Source organism: Pleurodeles waltl, chromosome 12 (genome assembly GCF_031143425.1).
Source record: "Pleurodeles waltl isolate 20211129_DDA chromosome 12, aPleWal1.hap1.20221129, whole genome shotgun sequence".
Taxonomy (NCBI): Eukaryota; Metazoa; Chordata; class Amphibia; order Caudata; family Salamandridae; genus Pleurodeles; species Pleurodeles waltl.
The window spans coordinates 37,147,908-37,175,697 of NC_090451.1; the positions used below are offsets into that span (position 1 = coordinate 37,147,908).

The following is a 27,790-nucleotide window of genomic DNA, read 5'->3' on the forward strand; positions in this document are numbered from 1 at the left end:
AGGAGAGGGATCTCCACTGCATCGGGGAAAAGAACGTTCCAGTGCACAAAAGCACAGGACCTCGCCCGTACTACAAAGAACATATTTCTACTCCTCCCAAAACTAACAGGCTAGCGTGCCCACCACTCCCAATAATAAGTTAGATTTCCCTCTACTAACTCACCACTAATCCACCATTTGCTTCCACAGCGCAGCTCGCCGAAAAGCAATTCACCGTCTCGTCATGGTTAGTAAGCGCTATATAAACACAACTATTACATCGGCGCACAGGGTGCACAGGATACAGAAATCACCTGTGTAGAATAGCGTTAGCAGCACTACAAACCCACCTCCACAGCAGACCACCGGCCAGGGACCTCCAACCACAAGACGACACTTAACCCTCTAGGGCACTGCTGCACTAGATCCTCAACCATACCCCAAAAAACACCACTACAGCAGACCATATGTGCCTTGACTACAGTAAAGAATGGAGCTGAGAGGGCTCCACCACACGAAAAGAGCACAGACGATCTTTCACCAAGCATAACCTCAAACCACACCAGGAAAAGGAATCTCCCACTACCCTTTACGTAAGCAGGCCACAAAATGGTCAACTGCAGAACCCTCTACCACACAAAACGGTATGGCACTGAAACTTTCATTGCACCAGAGGACAGGAAAACAACTTCTCCACTATACTAGAGCACAGAACACCACACTGCAGGAGGCAGAACCCTCCACCAGACCCTAGCTCAGGGACTGCCACTCGAAGGCAGTATGATCACAAGTTCTGCACCACTCAGAAAAGAAACCTGCCCGAGGCATATCCCTTGACCAATTCAGGTCTCAGAATCCTCAACTGCATCAGTGCATTCTATTACCCCATAGAACAGAAAGCTAAACCCTACCGGGCCCCCAGCATGGGATCTCCACTGCACAGCAGCACAGAATGACCACCAAAAGCCAGGATCCAACGTCACCAAGTGACAAAGCACCCGCCACCGCACAACACATCTTAAAGGACCCTCAACTAATTGCACCTCACCATCACACAACAGAGCAGGACGCAGTACCATCTGTCAACAACAGCGCAAGAGAACGACTCATGCACACCAGAGCCTTAGAATGTACCAGGGGTCAACATGTGCCCTCTAAAACAGCACAGAAGATGAGGACATTCACTAGACCATAAGACTGGAGGAATCAGAGACCCTCTGCCACAGAGAATGCGGCGTACCTTGTGCTCTGTAGGTCATGGAGAAAAACTACGCACCAAAGGCAAGAGATCATCCACACCTCTGCAAGACAGACCCTCTGCTACACTAGAGCCCCCCGCTGTACCACAGCAAAAGATAGAGCCAGTCCAGACGGATATGCCTACATGGAAAAGAAGCAGCACACCACAGAACAGAGGTCTGTCATTACTCTAAATCCAAGTGTAGATTTCCTCTACTACAGCACTGCTCGAAAACCCCTCTAAAGTTGAGTGGGAAGGCGTTGAAAGCTCACACAGAGACCTGTCACCTGCCAACTCACCACAGCATATGGAGAGGATTCCCTACCGCACAATATAAGATCAATAAAGGACCATCGTAAAAGAGTCAGAGATAATACCAGTGTAAAATAGGACGGGGGGGGCTCAGATTCAGAGCCTGGGGGAATTCCACTGTGCCACACAAAAGGACAGTACTCAAGCCTACAGGAAAAAGGAGAGACCTACAATGCGCCCTAATGCAAAGTAGAGAACTCCACTACAAATCAATAAAGAATAAACTACAAAGCTCAAGTTAGGGGTGCAACAGTGAGTACAATTTAAAGATCTCCTAGGCAACAATGTATAGGCAGGAAGATGAGCCATGCAATACAGGCAACCAGTGCCTTTCTTGAGTACCAAGGAAATCCTCCCAGACCAGACACAGACTATACAGAAATTTAAACTCGACAATACTCTTCCAAGTACCTAGCCTACTGCCCACAACTCATGGGCTACATTTTAAACTGCAGATCCTGCCACGCAAAGTGGTACAACTCACCCTCCATACGCCTGATCAATACCCCAAAACTGTTCTTACACATGCACCCAAGAAACTTTGTAACCACTATACGATCAAATCGATTCAATAATCCAACACTAAATGCAACCACTGTGAACTGGCAGCTCCACTATGTGCCCACACCCGCCAGTGCCCCTCAGTAGACACTGTGTGCCCCCACCTGCCAGTGCCCCCTAGCAGAGGTCCGCCCTCATGTGCCAGTGCCCCATCAGCACCCACCATGTGCCCTCCACCTGTCAGTGCCCTGCGGCAGGCACTGTCTGCCCACCCGTGCCAGTGCCCCATCAGCAGACACTGTGTGCCCACACGTGCCAGTGCCCCATCAGCAGTGTGCCCTCCAGCTGCCAGTGCCCCATCAGCAGACACCGTATGCCCCCCTACTGGCAGTGCCTCATAGCAGACAGTGTGCCCTCCACCTGGCAGTGCCCCTCAGCAGACCGTGTGCCCCCCCCCCTCCTGGCAGTGCCCCTCAGCAGACACTGTGCCCTCCACCTGGCAGTACTCCACAGCAGACACTGTGTGCCCCCTCCTGGTAGTACTCCTCAGCAGACACTGTGTCCCACCTGTCAGTGCCCCTCAGCAGACACTGTGTCCCCACCCGTCAGTGCCCCTCAGCAGACACTGTGTCCCCACCCGTCAGTGCCCCTCAGCAGACACTGTGTGCCCCCCACCTGCCAGTGCCCCATAGCAGATACCGTGTGTCCCCACCTGCCAGTGCCCCATAGCAGATACCGTGTGTCCCCACCTGCCAGTGCCCCATAGCAGATACCGTGTGCCCCCCACCTGCCAGTGCCCCATAGCAGATACCGTGTGCCCCCCACCTGCCAGTGCCCCATAGCAGATACCGTGTGCCCCCCTACTGGCAGTGCCTCATAGCAGACAGTGTGCCCTCCACCTGGCAGTGCCCCTCAGCAGACCGTGTGCCCCCCCCCTCCTGGCAGTGCCCCTCAGCAGACACTGTGCCCTCCACCTGGCAGTACTCCACAGCAGACACTGTGTGCCCCCTCCTGGTAGTACTCCTCAGCAGACACTGTGTCCCACCTGTCAGTGCCCCTCAGCAGACACTGTGTCCCCACCCGTCAGTGCCCCTCAGCAGACACTGTGTCCCCACCCGTCAGTGCCCCTCAGCAGACACTGTGTCCCCACCCGTCAGTGCCCCTCAGCAGACACTGTGTCCCCACCCGTCAGTGCCCCTCAGCAGACACTGTGTCCCCACCCGTCAGTGCCCCTCAGCAGACACTGTGTGCCCCCCACCTGCCAGTGCCCCATAGCAGATACCGTGTGTCCCCACCTGCCAGTGCCCCATAGCAGATACCGTGTGTCCCCACCTGCCAGTGCCCCATAGCAGATACCGTGTGCCCCCACCTGCCAGTGCCCCATAGCAGATACCGTGTGCCCCCCACCTGCCAGTGCCCCATAGCAGATACCGTGTGCCCCCCACCTGCCAGTGCCCTATAGCAGATACCGTGTGCCCCCCACCTGCCAGTGCCCCATAGCAGATACCGTGTGCCCCCCACCTGCCAGTACCCCATAGCAGATACCGTGTGCCCACCTGTCAGTGCCCTTCAGCAGATACCGTGTGCCCCCCACCTGCCAGTACCCCATAGCAGATACCGTGTGCCCACCTGTCAGTGCCCTTCAGCAGATACCGTGTGCTCCCACCTGTCAGTGCCCCTCAGCAGACACCGTGTGCCCCCACCTGCCAGTGCCCCTCAGCAGACACCGTGTGCCCCCACCTGCCAGTGCCCCTCAGCAGACACCGTGTGCCCCCACCTGCCAGTGCCCCTCAGCAGACACCGTGTGCCCCCACCTGCCAGTGCAACCGCCCCCAGCCGGGCTCTCGGCCCATACGTACTTGCCACTTCTCCTCAGTCGGAAGACAGCCCTCACTCCTTCCTTCCCCTCGGGCTGGAGGTGGCCCTTCCTGCTCCCGGGGGCGGTGGTAGGGCTGGGGCACCGGGAGGCTCCGGGAAGCAAGAAGCTGGACTAAAAGGGGTGTGAACACCTCCAGGAAAGGGTGGGGTGGAGTTTAAAGCTCCAGTGGAAGAGTCCCTCTACCCCCCCCCTCACACAAGTTGCAGGGGGTGGGGGGGCGTCACGCCCCCTGCCCCGAGCGCCTCAAACACCCCTAAAGGTGAGCCAAGTGAGCAGCCAGAGACACAAGCCGGCCGGGGACACGCCGCAGACCCCGGTGGTGGAGGAGGGGGCCCGGGCCCCCCCAGCAGCGCCGGTCCCCCCCCCAAACACACTCCCGGAACCCTCTCTTACCCGGGGCCGCGGGCGGGCGTGCGGACAGGGACCCCTGGCTCGGACTCCCCTTCCTCCTCCGCCGCCGCCTCCTCTTCCGCCGCCGCCGCCGCCGCTGGCAGATAAAGCGCCGCTCACACATGGAGCCGCGTCACATGGCCACGGAAGACAGACTGCGCGGCGGGGGAGGGGGGCAGAAGAAAGACGAGCGCCGCGGACAGCGACGAGAGACTGCGGGGCGGCGCGAGGCCCGAAGGGACCGTGGAGAGCGACGACAGACTGCGGGGAGAGCCGCCGCGGGAGGGGAAGACAGACTGCGGCATCGGGCGGTGGAGAGCGAAGACGGACTGCACGGGCCGCGGGGCAGAGAAGGGAGCGCCCCGTGGACTGAGGGAGTGGAGGCAGAGCTCACTCAAACACAGCAACCGCACGCCTGGGGGATCCTGCGGCGGGCGTGCACACCAGAGGCTCATCATCACTGCAACCCTACCTTCTATTTCGGAGTGTTGTGTTTTTAGCGGGGCTGGGCTGAAGGAACTGAGCTCCGAGGCTTCCAATCCTGTTCCTCCAGCTGCCTCCCAATGATCCCATCTAGCTTGCCGCAGGCTTCGGGACAAGAGCGTTTCCAAGCCTTCCTCAAGGTTAGGCTCCCCGAGTAATACTTTCAGTTTCATGGCAACCTGACAAACGAAAGCACAACTGCAAAGACAATTACCTCGGTGTCTAGTCTTACTGTATCCCAGGGCTTCCCACTTTCATGGCATTTTGGAGACTGCCATTCTCTCACGAATTAGGAGAGGCATTTTTGCAGTCTTTCTGGTACAAATTCGCATTGGACTTCTCTGCGTTTCTACTTTTCAGGAGGTTAACGTTATTGGACAAAACAGTCAATTTCTGGTCAACACAGGAGACAAATGTAGTCAAAAGGGCTCGGCACCGTGTATTATTAGTAAGTCTACCAATTATTTAATTAAAAACCCGTACATTGATTATTACACTCGAAGGGATACTATCACGTCGTTTATAGAGCTAAAACTTGTTTTGAAAATGCTCAATAAAAATAATCTTCTTTAATTAACGTCATTCCTAATTAAGTGTCAGACAAACACTGACGTTCGATTCCACAGGCTCCTTCTAAAGATGGCAGCTACGGTGACGACCATTACACTGACCTTTCAATGCAGTCCTGTTTCTGTTTTTCCTCCCCTGCAAGCATCTCTGCCTCCTGCCACCTTCCCAGCATGCGCACTGCATGCTAAGCCAGGCCCGTGTCCGCTGGTCGCGAGGGCATTGAAGAGCCTGCCCCCGAAGGTCTCTTAAAGGGACAGGTACAGAGAGCGAGAACCAGGATGGGTTGCAAAATACCGTGCCCTCCCTCCTTCCCCCCTGCGAGTCCAGTGCTTGAGGTGAGTGAGGCGGGGACTGCCCACTACGAACAGGCCCCACCCCAATCATTTCTAACTCATTTATAGTCCATCCCACACCTCTCCCACGCACATCTTCCACGCATTTGACACCCAGGTCACTGCTTTTCTTCCAGGCACTCCATCCCCATCCCAGACAACAGTCCGTGCCATCGCGTAGCTACTCGTCAGCCACCCAGCCTCCCACAGCACCCAGTCACTCCTATCTCCCAGGCACATCTTCACTCCCATATCCCCCAGCTGTCCCATCTCATCTACTTTACCACGTCTTATGCCCCTATCCCAGTGGTCTTCAAACTTTTTAATGCCGCGCCCCCCCAGTTGAAAAATAAAAATCTTTGGGCCCCCCCCCTCAGAATTTTTCACAATTATTTTAAAAAGATGGCAATGTTTAAATATGTCTAAACCTATTCAAACATTGCAGTGAAGTACTGTTACCTTTTTAAACCTGCAATAACATGCTTCTGCTTAAAATAAAGGCATGTTATCTGTATAATTTTTCTTTTGGCCAGCATTTGGCGCCCCCCCTGGGATCACTTGAGGCCCCCCTATGGGGGCCCGCCCCCCAGTTTGAAGGCCTACCCGGATATGTGCTTCTGCAGCCAATCTTGCGCCTTTCCTACCTTACCTGTAGATGCACCCCCCTCCCCGTCGGTCCAACACCACAACTCCTACTCTATCCCCGCACGTTTCTCTAACCCCCTCTACACCCCACACACTGTTTCTGCCCCACGTTCCCCAGCCACTGCTTCACTGCCTATTAATAAAGGAACACGAGGTCCCTATGGGGACGACTGTCAGTGGACTGTTTTCTAAGGGATAACAACACTTGTACACGGAGTGTTGTACATCATCCACTTGTATTTATTTGCTTTCTGTATAGCACTTGCACACTTTATACTTATCTTTTCACTTGCACTGCGCCAAACACTATTTGGAGCATCTTACTTTCTCAAATGACTTTTTAAATTTAATACAAGACATTCATTGATTGATATTTTTAAGAATATTGAATAAATTCTGTTTTGTTCCAAGAATAAACCAATCTATTGATGGTATTTGACATTGTCATCTCCCCCATAGGGACCACTTGTTCCTTTATTAATTCTTCTACTTGTTACTGGGTTGCCTCTTTTGTTTTTGAGACTCCTTCACTGCTTAGCTCCCAGGTACAGTACCTTCCTCCTGACTACTTCACCCACGCAACACAGCCACGTCTTTTCCTGTTTTTTCTATTATCTACTTCTTTTATCTAGCATTTTCACGTTCCTTTCTAAATTGTGAGGGTTTTAAATTATTGTAGTATGTTCCATTTCACATGTATCTTGATATAGCAAAGATCTTGATTTATAATTCTTTATGTACACTTCAGAACTTCATGTTTGTATTGTCTTGTCGTTAAACCTCAATAAAATCTTATGACACTTTAAAAAGTCACACTTTCCGTCTACTATTTACACACCTACTCCATCCCTTCTTTCTCGTGGGTACCCCATTTACTCCTTCCGCTCTTCTAGACCCCGAGTATGCCTCTTCTTAGCCCCTCCTTTCTACCAGTAACACCTTATCCCTATGTTAGCGCCCATAACCACCTACTACCATATTCTAGCTTTCCAAACACCCCCCCCCCCAAGCTACTATTATGCTGATTCACCTATTCTAACGCAGCTAACCTCTTTCCCCTCCAAAGCCTCGTGCATCCCCTCAACCCAGGAACATTTTGTGCCATCACATCGTAAAAACGCCTATTAGGAACTCCATACTCTCTCTCATTAGCCCTCAATCACTCCTTATCCTCTCACATAAAACACTTTAACGCCTCAGAGTGCCAAATCACACTTTGTTGTTTCATCATAATACTCCTTTTCCTCCCCTAAATATCCCCCAATTAACAAAACCTTTCCTACTGTAGCGCTGCTTTAGACTCAAGACCCTCGTTCCATCTAAAAGCTTCTCTAGCAAAGGCCTCAACTATCACCCGCCCCAGCTGTTTTGTAGCCACTCTTCTCGCTATCAGAGCCCAATAAAATCACGTGAAGTGGGCCCAACAGAAGCACAGAATGGCAGATATGGCATTTACTCTCATGTAGACTTGTAGGGTACAACATGCAACAAACTTAAGCAATGTGGTTTTTGGTAGCTGTTCAGATGAGTGAAAATAACTTGACAGCCTAGCAAGCAGAGGGCTCCAGAGCCCATGCCAGATAAGTCAGACAAGGATCTGGTTCTTAACAGATATAGATCACACCCAACCTGTTTAAAGTACTCATTTTGTAAAGTTGTGAGGGCTGAAAGGCAAAAAAGCTGTAACTTCCTTCTGCATTCAGTACACATTCTACAGCTGATGCGTTTGCTTGGAGTCATGTTAACACATGCTGGGCATGAATATGTTAAGCTATACTGGACACTTCAAGCATGGAGATAGCTCACCTCACAACACTAAAAGAGCAGCTTTTTGAGTACTCTGGCCCTCAAAGTGCAGCTCAGATCACCTTTGTTGCAGTATAAAAACACTAATTTGTAGTGAACATCCTTTGCCTACGTTCACCAAAGAGTTGAGTGAAATGCCCAGAACCAAGTAAAGATTATTTTTTACTCAATATATGTAGCTTAGAAATTTCACTACAATCTTTTCCACACGAGGCCTATCTGTGCAGCAGCACCCTAAAATGTAAGAAGATAAACAAGGAGTGATAACTAGAAGCATGTCCAACTGTTTTTTTTTTCTTCCAAAACTGGTCTGCTATGGCCGTAGCAATGACACACAGCAAATCCACAGGAGATACATTTACACATAAAAAGGTAATAATTCACAGTTGTCAGTGGTCATTTTGCTTATCAGGCAAATCTCTGGCTCTCCTAAATCAATCTGGGAAAGCCTTGGTGTGCAGCGTTATGACATGGGTAGAACAGTTCCAGACACATTTGTGAGTGAGGGGTTTGTGTAACATTCCTACCATGACAAAAGGACTGTTGTCATTGAAACTGCCCATGCAGCTGGTCTTGAAACAAAAGGAATAAGAAATACAGTGTATAATCAAACGCTCTGAAAAAGTCCTATTGGTGACTAAAAATGATGATTATGTACTTGGTTAGAAGCGTGTAAACACTTTTATAAAGATGACGTAAAAAATATCACATGGCCTTCAACTTATGGGCTGACTTTTCTGGTTATTTGTCCTTAAACAGTGTTAATTAAACAAATTGTTGGAGTGCTCCAGTATATTATATGAGGATATTGTGGTTGTTATTCTTTGGAGTAACTCCATTATTGCCCTTACAGATACCAGCAGTGTATACTGTGGTAGCACCAGTCTTAGAACAAGTATTCTTTCTGTAGACTTTCTACCCTGACTAGTTGAGTACTGTGCGACATTTGCAGTTAGTGTCACAGCTAGTTATCTGTATTTAACATACACGGACTAGCTGGTATTGGACTTGCATAATGCTTGTGTCCAACGTAAATCAGATGACAATGATCTATGTGTAATTGTCCAGATAACCACAGATTATGTGAATTGTCCCTAGTTCAATTTTTTGTTTGTAAACTTATCACGTGGATGCACTTAAAACGTGGCATGACCCCAGCCCTCATGTTGTTGCTTCTCCTTTACCCCACTGCTGATGTGATAGTGATTGCTTATTTTTTTAACATTGTTACCAAAGCATATTATAAGCAGTGCAACAGAGAAAACACATTCTTGCATAGGTGTGTTATTTAAGAATAAGTGCAATGCTTAATTAATGTAAACTCAAATACAAAAATTGGCTTTTTCAAGCTAAATAGAAAACGAGTAAAGACAACAAGCACTGCCAAAGCCAATAGGTCTCCCCTATGGGAAATGTATTGGCTTTGCCAATGTTTTTTAAGACATGTTGCACAGCAGCTTACAATATGTTTAAAAAAAAAATAAAAAAAACACGCAGGTGTGGGGCAACAAGGGTGGTGTGGGAGAGCAAACCGGGAGCAGCAACAACAGGAGAGGGGGAAAAGCAACACAAGGGAGGGACGGGGGGGAGTGGAGCACTTTACAGAAAAGCAGAAATACAAAGAATAAATGGGATAGAGTAACAAGGTTGTGACTGTAAAAGCATTCGAGGTATTGGATAAAATCCGATGTGCCCCTGGTGGTGACTAGAGATTTTACAGATAGGTTTTTAATAGGTGAGTTTCCAGGTCCCTTCTGAATTTTTAGAGTTGTCATTATTTTTCATCTATGTCTTTGCAGGTTGAGTTCCAATCAAAGAAAGCCTGATTCAAGGTCTTGGGCGTTCTTATTTTCCCACCTGAGAGCTTGAGTTAGTCTGTCATGAGCTTTGAAGTGCTCTAGATAATGTTCTTGCACACAACACATCAAGCTTGCACTAACTGCACCCACGCAGGGGGTTGGGTCACCTTGTGTACATGACACCACCTTACAAGTTGTCAAGTATCACAGTTGGTCTTGAGTATATTGGCCTTAAATGGGGTCTCTCCTTTTTAGGTCTAGCCTGAAGTAATGCATGGGCTCTCACTTGTGAAACTTACTGTTTACAATAAAGAGATTGTATTTTGTCGGCTCTTTACTGCCTGCTAGTTGGCACCACAGGCCAAGCGACATTTCAGTTCCTTTCGGTGCAGCATATACCAAGCACAGATTCAACTTAATTAATGTCCATTCGTTGCTGGCACTGTGATTTTTTTATTTCACCGCCCACACATCTATTTTCCATGTTGCTGCCTCCATCTGTTACCCCGTCATGTTGCACATGCGGCTGGTCTACACTACATAAATACTAAAAATAAATTAAAAATATGTATATATTTATCAAGGGTGTCCAAAAGTGGACTTTCTCTACTAACCAAATGATTTTTTTTTTTTTTTTTAGCTGAATCGTATTGATTATTTGTTTTTTTTGCATTAAAATTGAATGTATGTTTTGAGATTTGTTGTGGCCTCATTTTTTTTTTGTTTAGCTATGGTTAACAAATCTAGTAGCAGACAGTCGATCTGATGCAGTGAGATTTTCACAGAGTGGTATAAGTTCACAAGCAAGATCTGCCTGGATTGAGATCAAAGTTTAGCAAAGAGTTAGCAGTAAGGTCAAGCCAAATCCAAGAAGTGTGTGAAGTAACTGTCCACGTTCATTCTGACAATGCCAGAACAATGGCAGGGGTAAAAGTCCCATTTTATGGGGCGTCCACTGTAGAAAAAAAATAATCACAAATCGAGATTATGCTATAGCAGCAGTGATCTTTGTTTAAAAAGTATTCAGAAGATTTGGAGTGGGTGGTGGGGGGGGGGGTATGCACCTAACGGGCGCTGGCAGTTATAACACTGGAACCAACCAATACTGTTTCTTGATTAGTTCATTCCTTTAACTAAGTTTTGAAAGATTGTATTCCCGTCTAGACAGTTGTGGTGTGCACAGCCAGACGCCATCTAGAACAGCAGAGCCTCCGCAGTCCTCCCAGGAAAGAATCAGCTGCCAGGATGCAACTGTGCTGTGTTCAGTTGACAATGATTTCGAACCAGAAGTTCTGGAAATGATGAAGCACCAACCAAGCAGAGGTGCGGAGTAGCACGTGAGACAGTGGTCAATAGGTTGAAGTACAGTGGTGGGCTCTTGTGCACGAGGCCAGGGTGCTCACCGGAGGCAGCTGATGGAGACTGAGTCCCAGCTTCTGCTCATGTCCGCATAAAGCGATGTAGATGTTCGTGGGAAAATCCTCTTTTTGCAACTAGTTTGAAAGCCAGCTTTGCTTACTGTAGAAAAGTCTAAACCCTTTTGGTACGTTTATAATCTCTGTAGTAAGCATACAGCTCAATTGCACCTAGACAGTTTCTTTTAAGTTCAAGGCAAACATTGTCATTTAATTAAAGCAAAAAGGACTACAAGCCAAAAATTGCTTTCATTTTTAAATGAGCGTCCTGACCCAGAAACCTGCCCTCTAACACCACCAATCCGTACGGTCACCCAAGGCACTCGTGATACTCATGCTGCGCGAATGCAATTTGGCTCAAATCACCACATTGGGTGTGGCCCGTGTTTTCAATATTAGTCAAGTTCTGCCATGTCAGCGAATAGATCTAGCACCAGACAGAATCCAAAGACTGGGCGGGTCATCGAGTGAGGGCATCAGTCCTGTAATGCAGTAATGGCACTCCCGGGGAAGGGGCAAGGCTGGCATGGGCGGCTGGTCCTGTCGTGCCTGCTTTCCCAGCTCAGGGCGTACTGCAAGAGAGGTGAAGAGGAGGCTAGTCTGCACATGCTAGGTAGAAGAATTATAAGCCTGATGGACTGGTTTAGAACCCAGAATGTACAGGGGCTCCTGCGTTTTTAAAAATCTTTTTTTATTTATGATCAAGTGCGACCCTCAGTGGGTATCTCATCTCCAGTAGCTCCTTCGAAGACATAATACACAGAGAGGAAAGCGCACCACACGTCCTCCCAACAAAATACTACTCACAAATAGTGTAGTGGCGTAGGGCTCAAAGTGTGACTTTTGTCAACTTCTGATGAGCGAAACCATTTGTCCCCATATGTCTCGAGAATGCTGCTCTAGTCTATTAACCAGAATATTTTCTTAATGGAAGAAGTGGTCTCACACACTAATACTGTCATGCTTCATCCACATTGTCCTGCCAGGGTGGGGAGAGGTGGTCGAGGATGAAGCATGGCACTATTAGTGTGTGAGACCACTTCTTCCATTAAGAAAATATTCTGGTTGATAGACCAGAGCAGTGTTCTCGAGATGTATGGTGACCAATGGCTTTGCTCATCTGAAGTTAACAAAACGTCACACTTTAAGCCCTATGCCACCACACTATTTGTGAGTAGCTCCTTCAAAGACACCAAGCAAGGAAACGGGGAGTAAAATGGACAAACCTACAGTCGGACACCATCTACTCCAGTTAATCTACGAAGTACAGAAGACCAAACCGCACAAGATATCCACCCATCGAGACTCCTAGACACGCAGTGATCTATCCGTCAATACAACCATCATTGAACAGTCTCTAGACCTGCTGGACAGCCAGTGAACATTGGGAGTCGAAAGCCACCTGCTCGGGCAAGGCCCATTCTTGCATTGGAGTAGCCAGGCTCTAGGCTTTGGTTGAGTGCTTTTCCATTTTGGGGGTGGGGGGTAGACACGCTTGCACATCACACACTCCAGCAGTTCAAGCGTAACAACATGACAGCACGTTCTAGCGTCAATGGATGACCCCTTCATTCCGATCTGGATTCCATCGACCCAAATCTAGTGTTGTGCAGGGAAGGAAGTTAACACAGAGTTCCAGAAGTCAGCAAAAGGCAAACACGCTAGCAAAGAAAAGTCTAACGTGGGAAGGTGTGAATGAAGCTTTAAAGACTGGATGGAAGATCGTCTGAGAAAAGCCATATATGTCACACTTGGATCATTGCACATTTAGGCTAAAGACATTATGAGAAGACTGACTCGCCCTTATCTTCTTCACACACAAAGGCCATTATTTAGCTGATCCTCATCTACCAGTGCCCTGCAAGTCAAAGGTACAGCACCTAAGAAGGCCCTTCTAAGTCAGACACATACAGAAGCCGGAGATATACCCGAGTTTCTTCACAACTGTGGCACTAAAAGTGTGGACATTAAGACGGTGGATACAAAAAGCCACAGATATCAAAATACCAACTAGATTATGATAATCTCCTGGTGGCCTTCCCGTCTACCACTGAAATGGTTAATACTCAAACCTACCTTGTGTGAACATCTGAAAGGAATACAGTACCTACACAAAACCTAATGGCAATAAAGGCCGAGCTGTGCAAGAAGTGTGGCACCATGGGAACTCAAAAATTCATACTCTAATCAGGGCCAATGGAATTATGTGATTGTGCGGACATTGTCGTAGACTTAAAAAAGTTGATTATAGCTCAAACTGTTCTAAAATTACTAAAAACTCAGCAACACATGTTGCTGGTCAGTGGAAGGCCCTTCAAAAAGGTTCAATGGTCACCTTTCTGTTGCTTATTGCTATACGTGGGCATTAGAATGAGGTGCAACCAATGCCCAGGGAGTGTTAAAAAGCATTTGCAATGCAATAGGTCTTGCATATTTTGAGAAAGTTAAAAGTAATCTTATAACAATAGCGGAAATTGAGAAAAAAAACAAAATAAAATAAAGTTAGCTTTAAGAAATAAAACTTAGCAATTTTGTGTGGCCTGCTGGGCACATTTTTGCCAGTCAGAAGCTGCCTGTTTGCGGGGCACTGTAAGTTAATCCAAAATAGTACATCGATCACACCGGGTGCAGTGGACGGGCACTAATTAAGTTGAAATCAAATAGTGCTTGTTCCCTGCTCCACACAGAGGAACGGAAATGATGACAGACATACCTTGACGAATTATGAGGCTGTATGGAAGAGTGTCATGCAAATCAACAAATGGTGAGCAAGAGGCGGGCTCCAAGCCCTTTACTGAAGACAAGTGTCTCACACAGGAGATGCATGCGCAAGCACTCGCAGGCTCGACCCTAAAAATGACAAAATAATGAAGTTATACTACCACAAAATGTGTCTCTTTATGCTACAGAATCTGCGTTTTCTTGCTGCATAATTTTGCCCTTTCCTGCCATATAATTCCAGTGACCCGGACTATAATCTTCTTTTTGAAAGTGTCGAACTTCAAATACTTAGCAAGAAGAGTTCATGCAAATCAGTACTGCAGGCCGTTAAGTAGTATTAAACTGTGAGCTCTACTCTAGTCTAATTCAACTAGGGTGCGGGGCACAATGTGCGCAGATCCAAAAAGAAGTTGTGGCTTGTTCACTGCTATAAAAACATGACACTAAGAATAAGCCCTCGCAAGATAGCACATTTGAATGTGTTCACAACGAAAGGCCACCTCTGTGGCTGGAGAGGAGCTAAGATGTATTCCGAGTGATTCTCCTTTCAGTTTGTTCTTAACTGACAGTAGATACTGTAAGGCTGTGTGTGGCTGGTTTTGCTTGGAAGCTGGACACCTGTATTGTAGAAGTATGTGTTTGTTATTTCAGCTATTGAGACCACAAATTCGGTAGGTTTACAATGGTTTAGGATTCACAGTGTATGGCTCGAAACCAACTAACAAGGGTGCTCCCCAGGGATCCTTGGTACATGCCAACCTATTTTCCTTATCCTCTTGGCAAGAAAGCCTTAGGGCAGAGGTCTTCAAACTGGGGGGCGGGCCCCCCTTGGGGGGCCTCAAGTGATCCCAGGGGGGGCGCCAAACTCTGGCTAAAAGAAATATTATGCAGATAACATGCCTTTGTTTTAAGCAGAAGCATGTTATTGCAGTTTTAAAAAGGTAACAGTACTTAACTGCAATGTTTAAATAGGTTTAGACCTATTTAAACATTGCCATCTTTCTAAAATAACTGTGAAAAATTCTGAGGGGGGGCCCAATGTGTTTTTTTTTTTCAACTGGGGGGGGGCGCAGCATTAAAAAGTTTGAAGACCACTGCCTTAGGGTGTGATACATTCTGTTTGGCAGACCACACCGCAGAGCAGAGCAGAGCAGCAATCGTGGTCCTCGCGTGGCCGCTGATGCCTACCACGTTACCCGGCCAGCCGGGCACCCAAGCGCGCCAAAGGTACATCGGTCTTCACATGCATTGATGAGGGCGGGAGAGTCTGAGCCACAGCAGAACCAAAGCGAAGGACGTGGCTTGTCCGGGTATGACTGATATACTAGTGCAGCCCCTCGCCGAAACGAGCCTACAAACTCCTAGCATCCCACAACACCATGTACCCACAGCACTTCTCAGGGAGGCACGGACGTTCTTCACACTTTCACAAATGTGCCCACTTCTCCTGCACTGCGTCAACAATAATGTTGCCAAACCAGTGGGTACCAAAGCACTTTCTCATTTCGTTTGGGTGCGTGGCCTTTAAGAGCTGGCCTGCCACAGGTGGGCGCTCTTTCCCGAGTCTGTACTGGCAGCGCTTGTGAACTATGCTTTATTTACTCAGATGAGGATGGTTGGTGCTGCCCACGCACACTCGGAAATGTTGTTCCTAGAAATGTCCCCTAGACTCCAGGGTACCAAGAGTCCTAACAGGTCTCAGATCCGAGGAACATAAATAGGAGACGATTACGAGACGTTTTAATACAAGGAAAATACGTTCATGAAAGGAAGCAAAGAAACTCCTTCAAGCCATCAGTACTGCCCGGTGCTGTAATCACAGAACCAGCCATTGGAAGGGAGAGGACACCAACAAATGCCTTAAACCCTGGACTCCACAAAGGGTAGAGCTGTGCAGAGCCGCAGAAGAACCCTTGTTGGGGGATGGAGGGTTACAGGGTAGGTCTCCTTACCCGGAAGCGCTACCATCTTCAACCTTGACGTTGCGGTTCAACAGCCCGAGCGGAGAGCCACGAACACTAAGAAACAGAGGTCATTAGTTACGAACAAGCACTGTTAAATGGCTGATCACTGCTTGCTAACTGAAGGATTCGGAATTCGTGGCGTGAGCAAGAAGAGGGCTAGCAGTGAATAGTGCTTCGGGGCTGCAGTGGACATTTAGGCTAGCAGGAGTCCGTGTCACCTGCTCTCGTCCTTGGGAGGAGGAAAGGCGGAGCCTGCCTTCGAGATGCTCGGACCTGTGGTCTGCACACGGGCCTGCACAGTTTGGAAGTCTCAGATAAGAGACGAAGGCATCCCTCGATGGATGCGACACGCAAAGGGTTAACTCGAAGTGGCCAAAGAGAGCAGGAAACTTGTCTCCCCCTCATCTTCCTCCTGTGCATCATACTTTGGCACAGACGAGCTCTGCGGTGACACGGCCTCCCGGCATTCACAGCAGATAACAGGATGGAGAGATAGACTTTTGACCTTTGATCAAACCTCGGCCAGGGCCAGTGCTGTGCGTTCCGGGGTCCGGCAGAGATGGCACTCTCAGAAGAGAGCCCCACCACCAACCGTTCATCGCAACTTGGAGATTTCCCGACAGACCCGTGCCTGTGTCAGTGGGGCGGGTGCGGAGTCAGAAAAAGTGTCAGACTTGAGTCATAGGGGATGACAGGAGTCTGACCTAGGCACTTGTAAAGACTGCTTCATGTCTCACAGGTGGGCAGGTACACCTAGTGTTCAAAACAAGGGTAGAGAGGTCCTCGCCAGTGTAAGACCCATGCGCAAACACGGTCACATTCGGCATCATCAACGCAAATTGCTTTGTCTGGCGTATGTTGTAGAGGAGCCCCCCCCCCCTCCCCCAAGGCCATAATGAGCCCAACCAGGGCACCCTTTTACAGCCCCTCCTGGACAAGGACATCTTCGCCATCCAGATTCCATCGCCGGGCCGGCCCCTTGTCTCCCGGGAGAAGCCACAATGGTTCATTCGCACTTGAACCCGTGGGTCTCAACTAGTCGCAGGCAGAATTAGCCAGATCTCTAAGCAGACCTCGGTGGAACGGAGCAGGCCGGGTGGAAGAGCTGTGCCAGGCGCCCTGGCGCTATGAAGGCGGGTCTGCAGACCCACCATCAGCTTGGACTTACAGGGTGCGTAGCCCCTGCTTCGATGCTTCCACCGCTAACAAGGCTGATCACTTATTCCTTTCGATGTCCAAGGACAGACTGGCAGCTCTGAAAAGGTGCCCCCTTCTAGCTCGTCCCGCTTTCGACGCCATATGCGCCACCTCTCTTAGCTTCCGGTGCTTTCTTCCCACTATTCAGACATCTGGGGTTTGGCATTGCGGCGTCCTACATAAAATAAGGCTCCACTATTTATTCAACAAAATACATAAACCGTATCACTGAAGAAGCAGAGGCCTCATTCCGTGCACACAAGTGGCAACATCCGATCTGCGATGAAAGAGGTAAATTAAGTGTTGGGGCCCCGCAAGGGGTGCCAGTGCTAAGGGTTCTCACACGTGGCTTCTGTACTCCCTCAGTGGTCCTTGCACCCTCCTCTGAAGTATATCACATGCTTCTTGGGCTACAGTCATTGCACAGTTCCATATTTCACTTGTTACTGGTGCCATAAGCCGATCTGTTCTGCCTATTTGGGCGAAACTTACTGTGCCCCAAAAGTCAAGACCTCTGGTCTGTCCACGTGAGCCCACAATTCCACCTACTCAGGACACTCGAACAGATAGTCGGGCTCCGAAGTCCAGACAGCAACACCTTGGAACTCCATAGCCCAAGAGGTCTTATCAAAAGCAGGCATCTCATGCTTGGCCCGCTGATTCCAAACAAGCTGCTTTTACAATCAGTTACATAGCGCCATAAAGTCAGGTGTACATCGCTTTGTAAATAAATAGAGCTGAGAGGCACAGCTTGTCCAGAAATCTCCAGGGTAGCGGTAGGCTGGTATAGCGCCACGAAGAGGTGAGAGACAGAGGGAGCGGCCGGTAGTATGGCGCACGGGCATGAGATGTAGAGGGAAGCCCTCCACCCGCCCCCCCCCCTCATATGCGCTTTAGAAGCCTAGCCCCCCTCCGTGTCCATCACCCGCCGTTCGGCGCTAATTTCTACCTGTGCTGTACACAGGCCGATCAGCCATTATTAATCGTGCGTGTGCTGCCCACCACTCGTCACGCACGGTGATGAATGTTAGGCTGCTCTGTAATTAGGGGTGGGGATACGGGGGAGGTTTAATGTGAAGTGACAGCACCATTAATTAAACTGGTACCACCAGCGAGTGCCAGTTCTCACTAAATAGCATGTTTTCTTGGCAGCAGAAGCCGGAACAAGAGGGGCACGTGTGTTCCTTGCCCCCTAGGTGTTATACTCCTCGTGTCCAGTGGGCACAGGCAGCTACAAGCACGCCCGTGCCCAGGCGGAAATCCAAACAGGCATCCACATTCTGGAACCACCCATCTGTGGTGCAGTTCAGGGCACAGTCACCCTACGCCTCACTCCTTCCCAACACCCTCACTCCGTGATACCGAGTTTCTTCATTTGTACACATTTCTTGTCCAAAGACCTCATTGTAAGCGTACCGAAATACCCCTCTGTCCTCGTTCGGTCTACACATCCTATTGCTACGTACAGCGGTGCTGCCATCTTGGAATAAGTTTGGGCTTTATAAATACTCACACAAATATAAACTTTTGTAGTAGATTACACTTATCACTCTCCCCAGCATAAATGAAAGGCCGTCACTCCAATGTCTTTATCTTTGTAGCGAATACAGCTAATAATTCTCATTACTTTACTGACTCATCAGTGCATCACAGGAGATACTCGGATTATTTCTCCCTTTTATCACTTTAGCCTGCACTGTAGAAACAAAGATTACTCTTTTTTTTCGCCGGTTTAGAGCAGAGGGTAAAGAGATGACTCATCCCGAAAGCCAAAGCTTAATGCAATTACTCTTTTATTTACTAGTTTAACAAATTAAAATATTGTCAGTAAATAAGATATAAGAAGGAGATTGCGGACTACGTTAGACTTCATTACAGTAGGGAAGATTACTATAATTACTTTGTCCAGGATCAGATTGAAGAAATATGCTACTCTTTTTCACTTTACATTGCATTATATGATGCAAAAAAATAAAAACACACAACAATTCTGCTATTCTGTATTTGATCAGAGAAGGCAATTGTGCTAATTCTTATACATATGCGCAGTGAATGCCTCTGCTTCGTGGCAAAATACATTTAGAAATTGTACTAACTCAGTAGCCTCTCTGTAGCCAAGGCCAGCAGCGATCTGCCATGGTAGGTGGACTAGTGCAGACCATGCTGGAAAGCCCCCGATTCCTTATTTAGGATGCAAGAGCAAAGACAGAATGAAGCTCTCTCTCCACCACACACACACACACACAAAAAAAAAAAAAGTCAATCAATCAGTACAAATGTAGAGCGTGCTACACACCCACGAGGGTCTCCAGGCGCTTGGGGGGTGGGGTGGGAGCTGCTACTGCTCGAACAGCCAGGTCTTGAGGTGTCTGCTGAAGGTCAGCAGGTCATTGGTCTGCCGTAAGTGAATGGGGAGTCCCCACTTACTATACAGAGTTATGCGGATACATTCCACTGCAGGTATATTTCATACCGTGGCTCAGCCGAGCCTCCCTGTCATTTAGATGGAGACACCATCTTCTCAGAATTTCAGAACTGCCACAGCTCCAGCAGCGTCAATAACTGGCTGCTTTCCCAACATGGATGATAAAATGAAACAAGCATTTGCAGTGTAGTAGGTCTTACATTGGTGTTGTAAATGCGTAACTGGACTTTTCTTGCCACATAAATTGGTTAACATGGTCACATAATTTGGTCCTCTGCCACATAATTCAAGTGGTGCTGCATATAAATAAAGCACTTCCATTTACCTGCTTCCTCTATCTGCAGCAATAAATGAAAGTATCACCTTTATTATACTTTTTAATATTATTTTGGGCCCAGCCAACCTAGTATGGGGCCCCAGAAATGATGTAGACAGAACGAGCACACCGTGGGGTGAATTATGGGCAAAAATGTTTTGTAAAAGGAATGCCCAGCAAAGCATTATGGGGTGAGTTTCCGAGTGCAGCAAATATTATATTATCTTGACTGTAATACTTAGGACAACCCCTAGAGGGCACCACTATAAAAATAACATTTGTAAGGAACATGGACATGTAACCATATAGTCAGCCCCTAGAGAGCATAACCACATAAAAACAGAATGTAATGCAGTGTAACCATAGATTTGGCCCCTAGAAGGCTTAGTTCATTACACATTTTGAAGCCTAGCAGGCCAACTAGAACAAGGCACTTAAAACACAAGCCACTCCCATCTGTAAAACAAAAGTTCCAGCCATGAGAGACATTAGAAAGACACTGAATATGGGGGGAGGGGTTATTATTCTGGTGGCCACACAACCTAGTGTGGCGACCCAGAGATGCCCTAGACAGAAAGACTGCATTGTGCTAAACGGTTTGGTGGTGGTCCCATTGTCGTAGGACCACCACAGGCTGAGTTCTGACCAAAAATGTTTAAAAAAAAAAAAAGAAAGAAGAAGTGTCCCAAAAAGCATTATGGGGCAGTTTCCTGAGTGCAGTGAATATTGTAGTATAGGCTTTTCCGCTGTGCTGGAAGAGAAGCTTTGAGGATTTCTGTGGATTTTTTCGGTTTTAAAGGCTCCAAGTCTGTATATTTTACAACTGCTAAACTTGTATAAATGATAATCATGTAATATATATGGCCGATCGTGTAATAACCCATGTAGCAGGGTCAGTCTCCAAGGCGGTAACAGAGCGCCGCAAGGCAGGACAAACAAAGCATTTACCTACGAAATCAAGGGAATTTTGAAGGGCAGGCCAAGGAACGAATGAAAGTGATGGGCGTGATGCAAGCCCATAGATGCATATTACAACATGTCGCGAGATTGAGCCTAGGCAGCATGCAAGCGCTAACTAAAAAGGGGAGGGATGCACAGCAAAGTGCTGCACTTTTGTAGGCAAAGTTTAGTATTTTCATTTCACTTCCTGCCCCGACTCTTACGCAGTAGGGGACCAGTGCTGCTCCCAAAGCTTCAGGATGCCAAGACTAATACAAGATCTGTCAATGCCAAGAGGTCTGGCTTAAAAGTGCATGGGCTTGGACGCCCCAGCACTTTAAAGCCAGGCCGACTGATCTTGCCAATGTTCGTTCTTCTGTGCCTCACTGTGTGCAGACTTGAAAGCTGCACTTCAAAATATAATACGATTATTGCCTCAGAAGCGGACAGTGCTGCAAACGCTGAAACAATGCACTCCAGCAATAACACATTCAAAGTGAAATGCACCACATGGCAAACGAATAACACAAAAGGAACTACTTTCCTCCTCACCGATTTAAGCTCCATCTGCTGGAAAATGTAACCATCCAGGAGATGTCACGGAACAGCCACTGGCCCTTTCTATAATGTCTGTGTGGTGGTGACGTCACGGTCCCACCAGGCAGCTACAGCGGTCTGGCTAGGCCCTAAAAGGTGGTGCTTTGGGTTTCAGTTACCCATGGGACGTCCAAAGTAGCTACTGACTGTCACTTCCTTCTGACTACTCCTCACCCCCTAAAAAATAATAATAATATTAACTGTCAAAGACCAAAGGACACGGATCCCTCGTTACGCTCTGGTATCCCTAGCAGGTCACCTGGGTGTGCCGTGGTGTGCACTCTGAAGTGGCCTGCACCACCGAGGTCTAAGTGGACAGTTCTATGAATCAGTCACATCCTTTCCAAACAAAATCTGAACCGAAATACCCGTGTGTTGGGGGCATTAACCTTTAACCACTCCTGGTACATCACAGATTGTGTACAATCCCCCAAAGAGGGTATACAGAGCTAGTTATTTAGTAAACTCACAGAAATGTACGAACAACCCGAGGCTGAAACCGTTTCATATTTTGAAGCACTGCCAATATCCAAAAGAGATGTTTTCAGGGCTTTGAAGTGTGCTGTTTTAATTAGTTCCGAATTAGGACATTCGTCCCTAGACGCTGGATATTCCGGGACGCGAGATACGAAGAATTCACGAAGAGCCAGGTGAGGGGCCCCAGGGAATAAAGGCATCAGGCGGAGATCAGGCGAGAGGCTACTGTCAGAAGAGACAGTAGACGAAGAGACAGTAGACGTGGACCAGACGCAGCCGCCACGTGGCACGCCAAGTCCCGAGGCCACTCCAATAACAAACTGAATGCAGTCGGAGAAACATGAAGTCACTTCTTATTTCCGGGTTTGAGGGCCGCTTGTGTGGCTCCTGAGTTCCCCGAACCCAGGAGACATGGAGGGACCGGGGCTTATGACCAAAATACACCGAAGCGTCCTGTAGTCTACGTTCAGAGCATCAAATATTCTATCATAGTGTAACTGTGATTAGAAACACTTTCGTGAATGTTCTGCTCTTAGCGGCAGTGTAGCGCTACCCACCATGATCACTGCATCGTAGCGCTTTCTCTGCCTGGGCACGCGTTCTTGCGGCTTTGGGTTGACATCACTGAGGCTGGAGGCGCCACAGGTTGGCAGTGTCTCTTGTTTTGTGTTAGGATAAAGGCTGTACACCAAAAACATCTTTAAGTCGTTAGTATGCGCGAGCCAAAGGACTTCCTGTTTTTTTCTTAAATGGCGACTGGTGTTGGACGGGGTGAGGATGCACTGCCCGTTGCTCAACCAGAGTGGTGCCTGCTTTATATGTATCACAGCCAGGTTTCCGTCTGTGATGTATGTTTCTGCTAGTTTTAACAGCTGGCCTAGGTTTGTGGCGCATGCATTCATTCATTCATCAGCACTCTACAGGATGTGCAGTCTCACTGTCTGTTGTAGAACGCTGCTGGGTGTCTACTGGAAGCTCAAGTGTGGATTATACTGGAAGTGTGTTGGCCGCATGTGACAGGGGCTGTATACTGTATTTATTTCGGTTTTGGACGTGCACGGGGCAGTCTGCATTTGGAGAATAACACATTTTTCCCCTCAAGGTCACATGTAATTTGTAGTTGAGTCGTACTTAGTCACGAAGCACAGGTTAGTCCGATAGTCTCCGGGAGACAAGTGTAAGTGGAAACGCACAAGGCGACCCGGGTACTCTGCAAAGTCAGAGATGCGCAAATCCTAGCGCAGTCACACAGTCAGGCTCAAGACAGTACATTCTGAGAAAATGAGCATCAAGGCCCGGCTACTCGGATGTTTGTAAAGATACACTGTAAACTCAAATGGGCAGCTCTGTAGTTGAAAGCAATAAATAAAAAATAAAACACACAGAACAGCAGATTATAGTCACAGACCCCTCTGTTTGGGATTGGACAGGGTCGCGTCTTGCTGGGCAGACAGTTGTTTTAGCCAGACAGTTTGAGAGTTGAGCGTGGTCAAAGTGAAGGGGACTGCGCGAACTTAGACGCCATCGCTATGTTTACCTTTAAACTGCAGCCGTCACGCGCAGTGGTATGTTCTGGAGACTTCATGCACTGGGGCAGTCGTGGAAGAGAGAAGTCGCCACATGTTATCACGGCTTGTGCAGTCTCAGTAGAACATTAGGCATACGAGTCTGTCGAACAATCGTGCGGTAAAAGAGCGTTGCAGACAGAGGCTCAAGTCAAGGCACAGTGTGCACGATTCATACGTCGATTCTGGTATGCTGCTGTACGTGTAGCCATCACATTTGGGCCATCTTAACAACCAAACTCCGAAACTTCAATATACAAAAAGTACTGTGGCCAGAGATATTCTTACTTTCAAGGAATATGACCATATTTCAGCATGTTCACTAGTTGACAGATGATACTGGGATTTGATAAAAGTCAGCCTGCCTTATGCATCAGGTTTTTTTTACAACCAAATGCATCCAATGGTCAATAGGTGCTCTCTCAAATATTCACTATCCATACCTTTACACAATCACCTCCTCTTTCGGGTGCCCACATTTTGGTTATAGAGATAAGGTACAGCTTTGCATGCCAGCCACAGCTGCATTTAACTCGGTCCCCTTTACATTTTTCCAAGGAATCGTATCTTTTCTTGTTCTATAAGCTTCTGAAAACCCTAGGTTCTCTCACAATAACACCAGTACGTTTTTGAGGCATACTTTTTTTTCAGATTCTTCTTTCGAACACATCAAGACACCCCTTGTGTGTGAACAGTGTGCTACATCTGCCGGGGCGTCAGAGGGCCTTCACATGTATGAGGAGTGGCAGGAGTGAATACAAGGGAACAACACCAACGACCAGTACTGGAACATCAGAGAAATGGGAATAAAAGTTCAGGATCGAGGGAATTAAAAGATTAACATCGCCTCAACTGAAACGGGACTTCAATCTTTTAATCTACATTTCAGTCCGGAAAAAGTATTTTTTTCTGTTAGGAGTATCATCAACATACTGCCTTTCGGCCATAGACAATTCTTTGAGATTGTCGATTATGAAAGAGGGCTGGCGAGTTCTGAAGGGAAACGTTTAGGTGAGAGAAGAGGACCGGAAAAATACGGCACAGGGAGAGGAATAAAGTTACATTAAGTTGACGTTTTTAACATGCACACCATCACCAATTCGTCTACAGTGATGGCTCCAAGAAAATACCCAGAGCGCTGGGGGCGAGTTTGGCAGATTTTCAGGGGGCGTAATGACAGATTGGGGAGCCAGGCCTGACTCACGTCCTAGGGAAGCTCTCCATCCCACACTCAGCTTACAGAAGGATCAGAATCTTCATTGTAGAAGGAAATGAAAGGGGTGCACTGTCAACCTTTGCTGATACTTGAACGATAAGGAGAGTTTTTGGAATGAGAAACGCATAGGTTGTTGGATTTCCCTGTGCAGTGCATAATCACCAAAGATAACTTAGGTTTGCAGGAAACATGAAAGAGTTGTAGTAATTAATTTTAACAGCCTGCAGAAGTTTAACTTTGTTGCCTATCCTCACGAAGTAATAAGGCAAATTCCAACATTCAGAAAATCCGGAAGATTCACAGTAGTAGACATGAAGATTTATTTAAGAATCAAAGATACTGATCTAAGACCCCACTGCATCTGTCATACATGAAATTTGGTTCAGGGGTCCAGTGGTCTGGCAGCATTGTTTGCAATGCCATGTTTCAAAAGGTGGGCCGTTCACTACAAGTGGGTGCAACTACATTTTAGTGGAGTAGCATGGGTTGAGGGAGCGCATATCAACTGCTGTTTATCCTTAAAATTCAGCAATCGACAAAGTGGTGGACTGTTTCAATCACGCCTCTCTAATTCCTACAACACACCCTTTCACATCCTTATTTGATCTCACGCACTCTGCCCTCACAGCACTCCGGCAGTCTTTGCCACAAAGCATAAAAGGGCATCCATTATCTATGACTGACCCAGAGCCCAAACTCTACTATTACAAGCAAGAATCATGCTCAATTACAGAACTCTCCATGTTGGTAACTGTAGACATGCTACAGAGCTGGACTAAACAAGGTAGCCACATCCCATCTTAAAGTCATTAACTGTGGTGGGTACTACCAGTCAGCATTGTTCTGAACAGCAACCATGTGCAAAAAAAAAAAAATCACTCCTAATGACACATTCATTAGAGAGGTACAGCAGCTCCACTGACGACAAAAGGTCCATGAAGACTGAACCAGCTGTAAACAAATGATATCATGCCTGGCTTAGGACTCATATTGCCTATCCTGCACTCCCTCGGAATAGATAAAGTTTCCCAAACCAGGATCATGTTGAGGATGTATCTGTTGTGTATTTTCTGCATTCCCTGCAAGTCCATTCGTTACTTCCTAATATGGCAGGAAGAATGACAACAGAAGGCACTTCTTCTACAGATGTGGGCGAAAAGACTGAGGCAGTGGTGAAAAGGATGTATGCTGGATCTTTTCTGGCCATTGGGGTCAACACACTTGGTACCTATACCTCAGCTTGCTGAGAGACCTTGTGGCCCTGTAGGCAGTGCTCAGCCATAGTGAAGACTGCTAAGAGATATGGTTAATCACAAGAAACATTTAGTGCGTCAGATGCCTCTATGGATATAAATAAATAGGGCATCAGCTCTGGCAGATGGTGAAACAGCAGACAACACAATACAATCGTGTGGCCCGGGGGGCAATGGCAAGATGGTTGGTACCTCTAAAAACCCATTTCTACTCAACACAAATGACACTAATACCAGCAAGAAGCCAGGAGTGACTGCAACTACTGGCCCGACGTTCTGGCACGTACCCCATGGATAAAAGGCCAGTGAGAGTCTGTGTGCCAGCGAGGGCCCAAAGGTTTAAAAAAAAAAAAAAAAAATCAAGAAAATCCTATGGTGACAGATATTTTATGTTTCTAGTTTTATTGCAATCGGCGATTTATACAATGAACATATTAATTTACTGTGAGTGAGATACTCAAGCATAGAGTGACAAACTGCCTGAACTCATGTGACGGACACGGTAAAATGAGACACTCTCCTATAACAATTAGATTGTCAGCCTTTTATGAATAAATAAAACAGGATTATTACATGAACGCCCCTTGCTGATAAACAACATTTAATTCAATATATCGCTTCTGAATTAAACTAAATCAAAGTGAGTTACTTGCGCCATTTATAGATGTAAAGCCTCAAGTAACTAGGTGTATTTTAATTCCTTTCAGATGCAAAGAACTAGGGGGTTACAGGCACTCGCGTTAATGATTAATTACTGTCCTTTATTGTTTTCTACTTGCGTCATCAAAGTACGGATTTCCAACTTCACAGACGATAGACTTCCCTTCCCACAACCGAACTCCCGACAAGAAATACAAAAAGTAAGGAGTAGCTGGCTACGGTGTACAGCAGTAAAAATACATATAATCCTAAAAACAAACACACGCAACCTGCACGTGCCTCGGGTGGAACACTGAATTAAGTGCCTCAAAGTCCACTGAGAGGAGTAAACTTCCCGGGGGCTCGAGTCTTCGTTTGACTATATTTGCATGCATTAACAAGCCATGAAAAGATTAGGCCCGTGGGCCAAGCTCACCTGCTCAGAGCTCCGAAGTAGGCCTCAAGCCTCGGCCTTTCCTTGCTGCCCTTGCCGCCCTGAGCGAGGGGTCCCCGGGCAGCGCTCTAGGCGTGGACCGGGGGAAGGAGGGACCTTAGAGGAAACGGCGGAGATTAGGGAGACCGAAAAGTATGTTGGGGTCACGCGCTCTCCCCACCGGGGGAGGGGGGTGGGGGTTTGGGTTAAACCAAACTTAGCGCCCCGATCCCGGCTTCCCGGTTGCTAGGTAGATTCTGGCCATTGACGCCCCGCTTCCGGGTCGGACGGCCCTAACAGACGGCTACATCCAACCAATGGGCGTGAAGGAGGCAGAGATGGGCGGGACGGACACTTCAGTGAAACAAACAGAGAAGAAGGACGACAGATAGCCGTCCCATTGAGACGGCATCGGTGTTAATCCAAATAAAGTATGCATCGACATAGAAGACGGCTACATGACGCCCACAGTGCTAATAAATAACTAGAGCGCTGACTCTCGTGGGAATATGTAGCTAGCGCTCTCCGCCACAGTACAGGTAGAAGAGGTGTTGTAGACCTCGTCACAACGCACCACGCCAAATAGGTAGGTGAAAAAGGGTTGTCTTGCCTGTGCTGTCGTCAATACAGGTCACTTCTATACATTTCATTTTTTTCCACTCTGTAGAAAACATTTTTAAACAACAGAATCTAAACG

The 27,790-nt window shown here is 47.6% G+C and overlaps 1 protein-coding gene across 6 annotated transcripts in view; it reads right to left on the bottom strand.

Annotated features, from left to right (window-relative positions):
* GATAD2A (GATA zinc finger domain containing 2A) overlaps positions 1 to 27,398 on the bottom strand; it is a 268,346-nt gene extending 240,948 nt beyond the window's left edge. The window contains exon 1 of one of the 6 annotated variants that reach the window (XM_069215732.1): positions 27,097 to 27,398. The gene's annotated coding sequence lies outside the window, so the exon portion shown is untranslated. Of the gene's footprint in view, positions 1 to 3,891; positions 4,029 to 4,304; positions 4,579 to 5,455; positions 5,667 to 27,096 lie in introns of those variants that run through there. The other 5 variants (XM_069215734.1, XM_069215733.1, XM_069215731.1 and 2 more) reach the window with 5 other exon arrangements.
* Between the last annotated feature and the right edge of the window lie 392 nt (positions 27,399 to 27,790).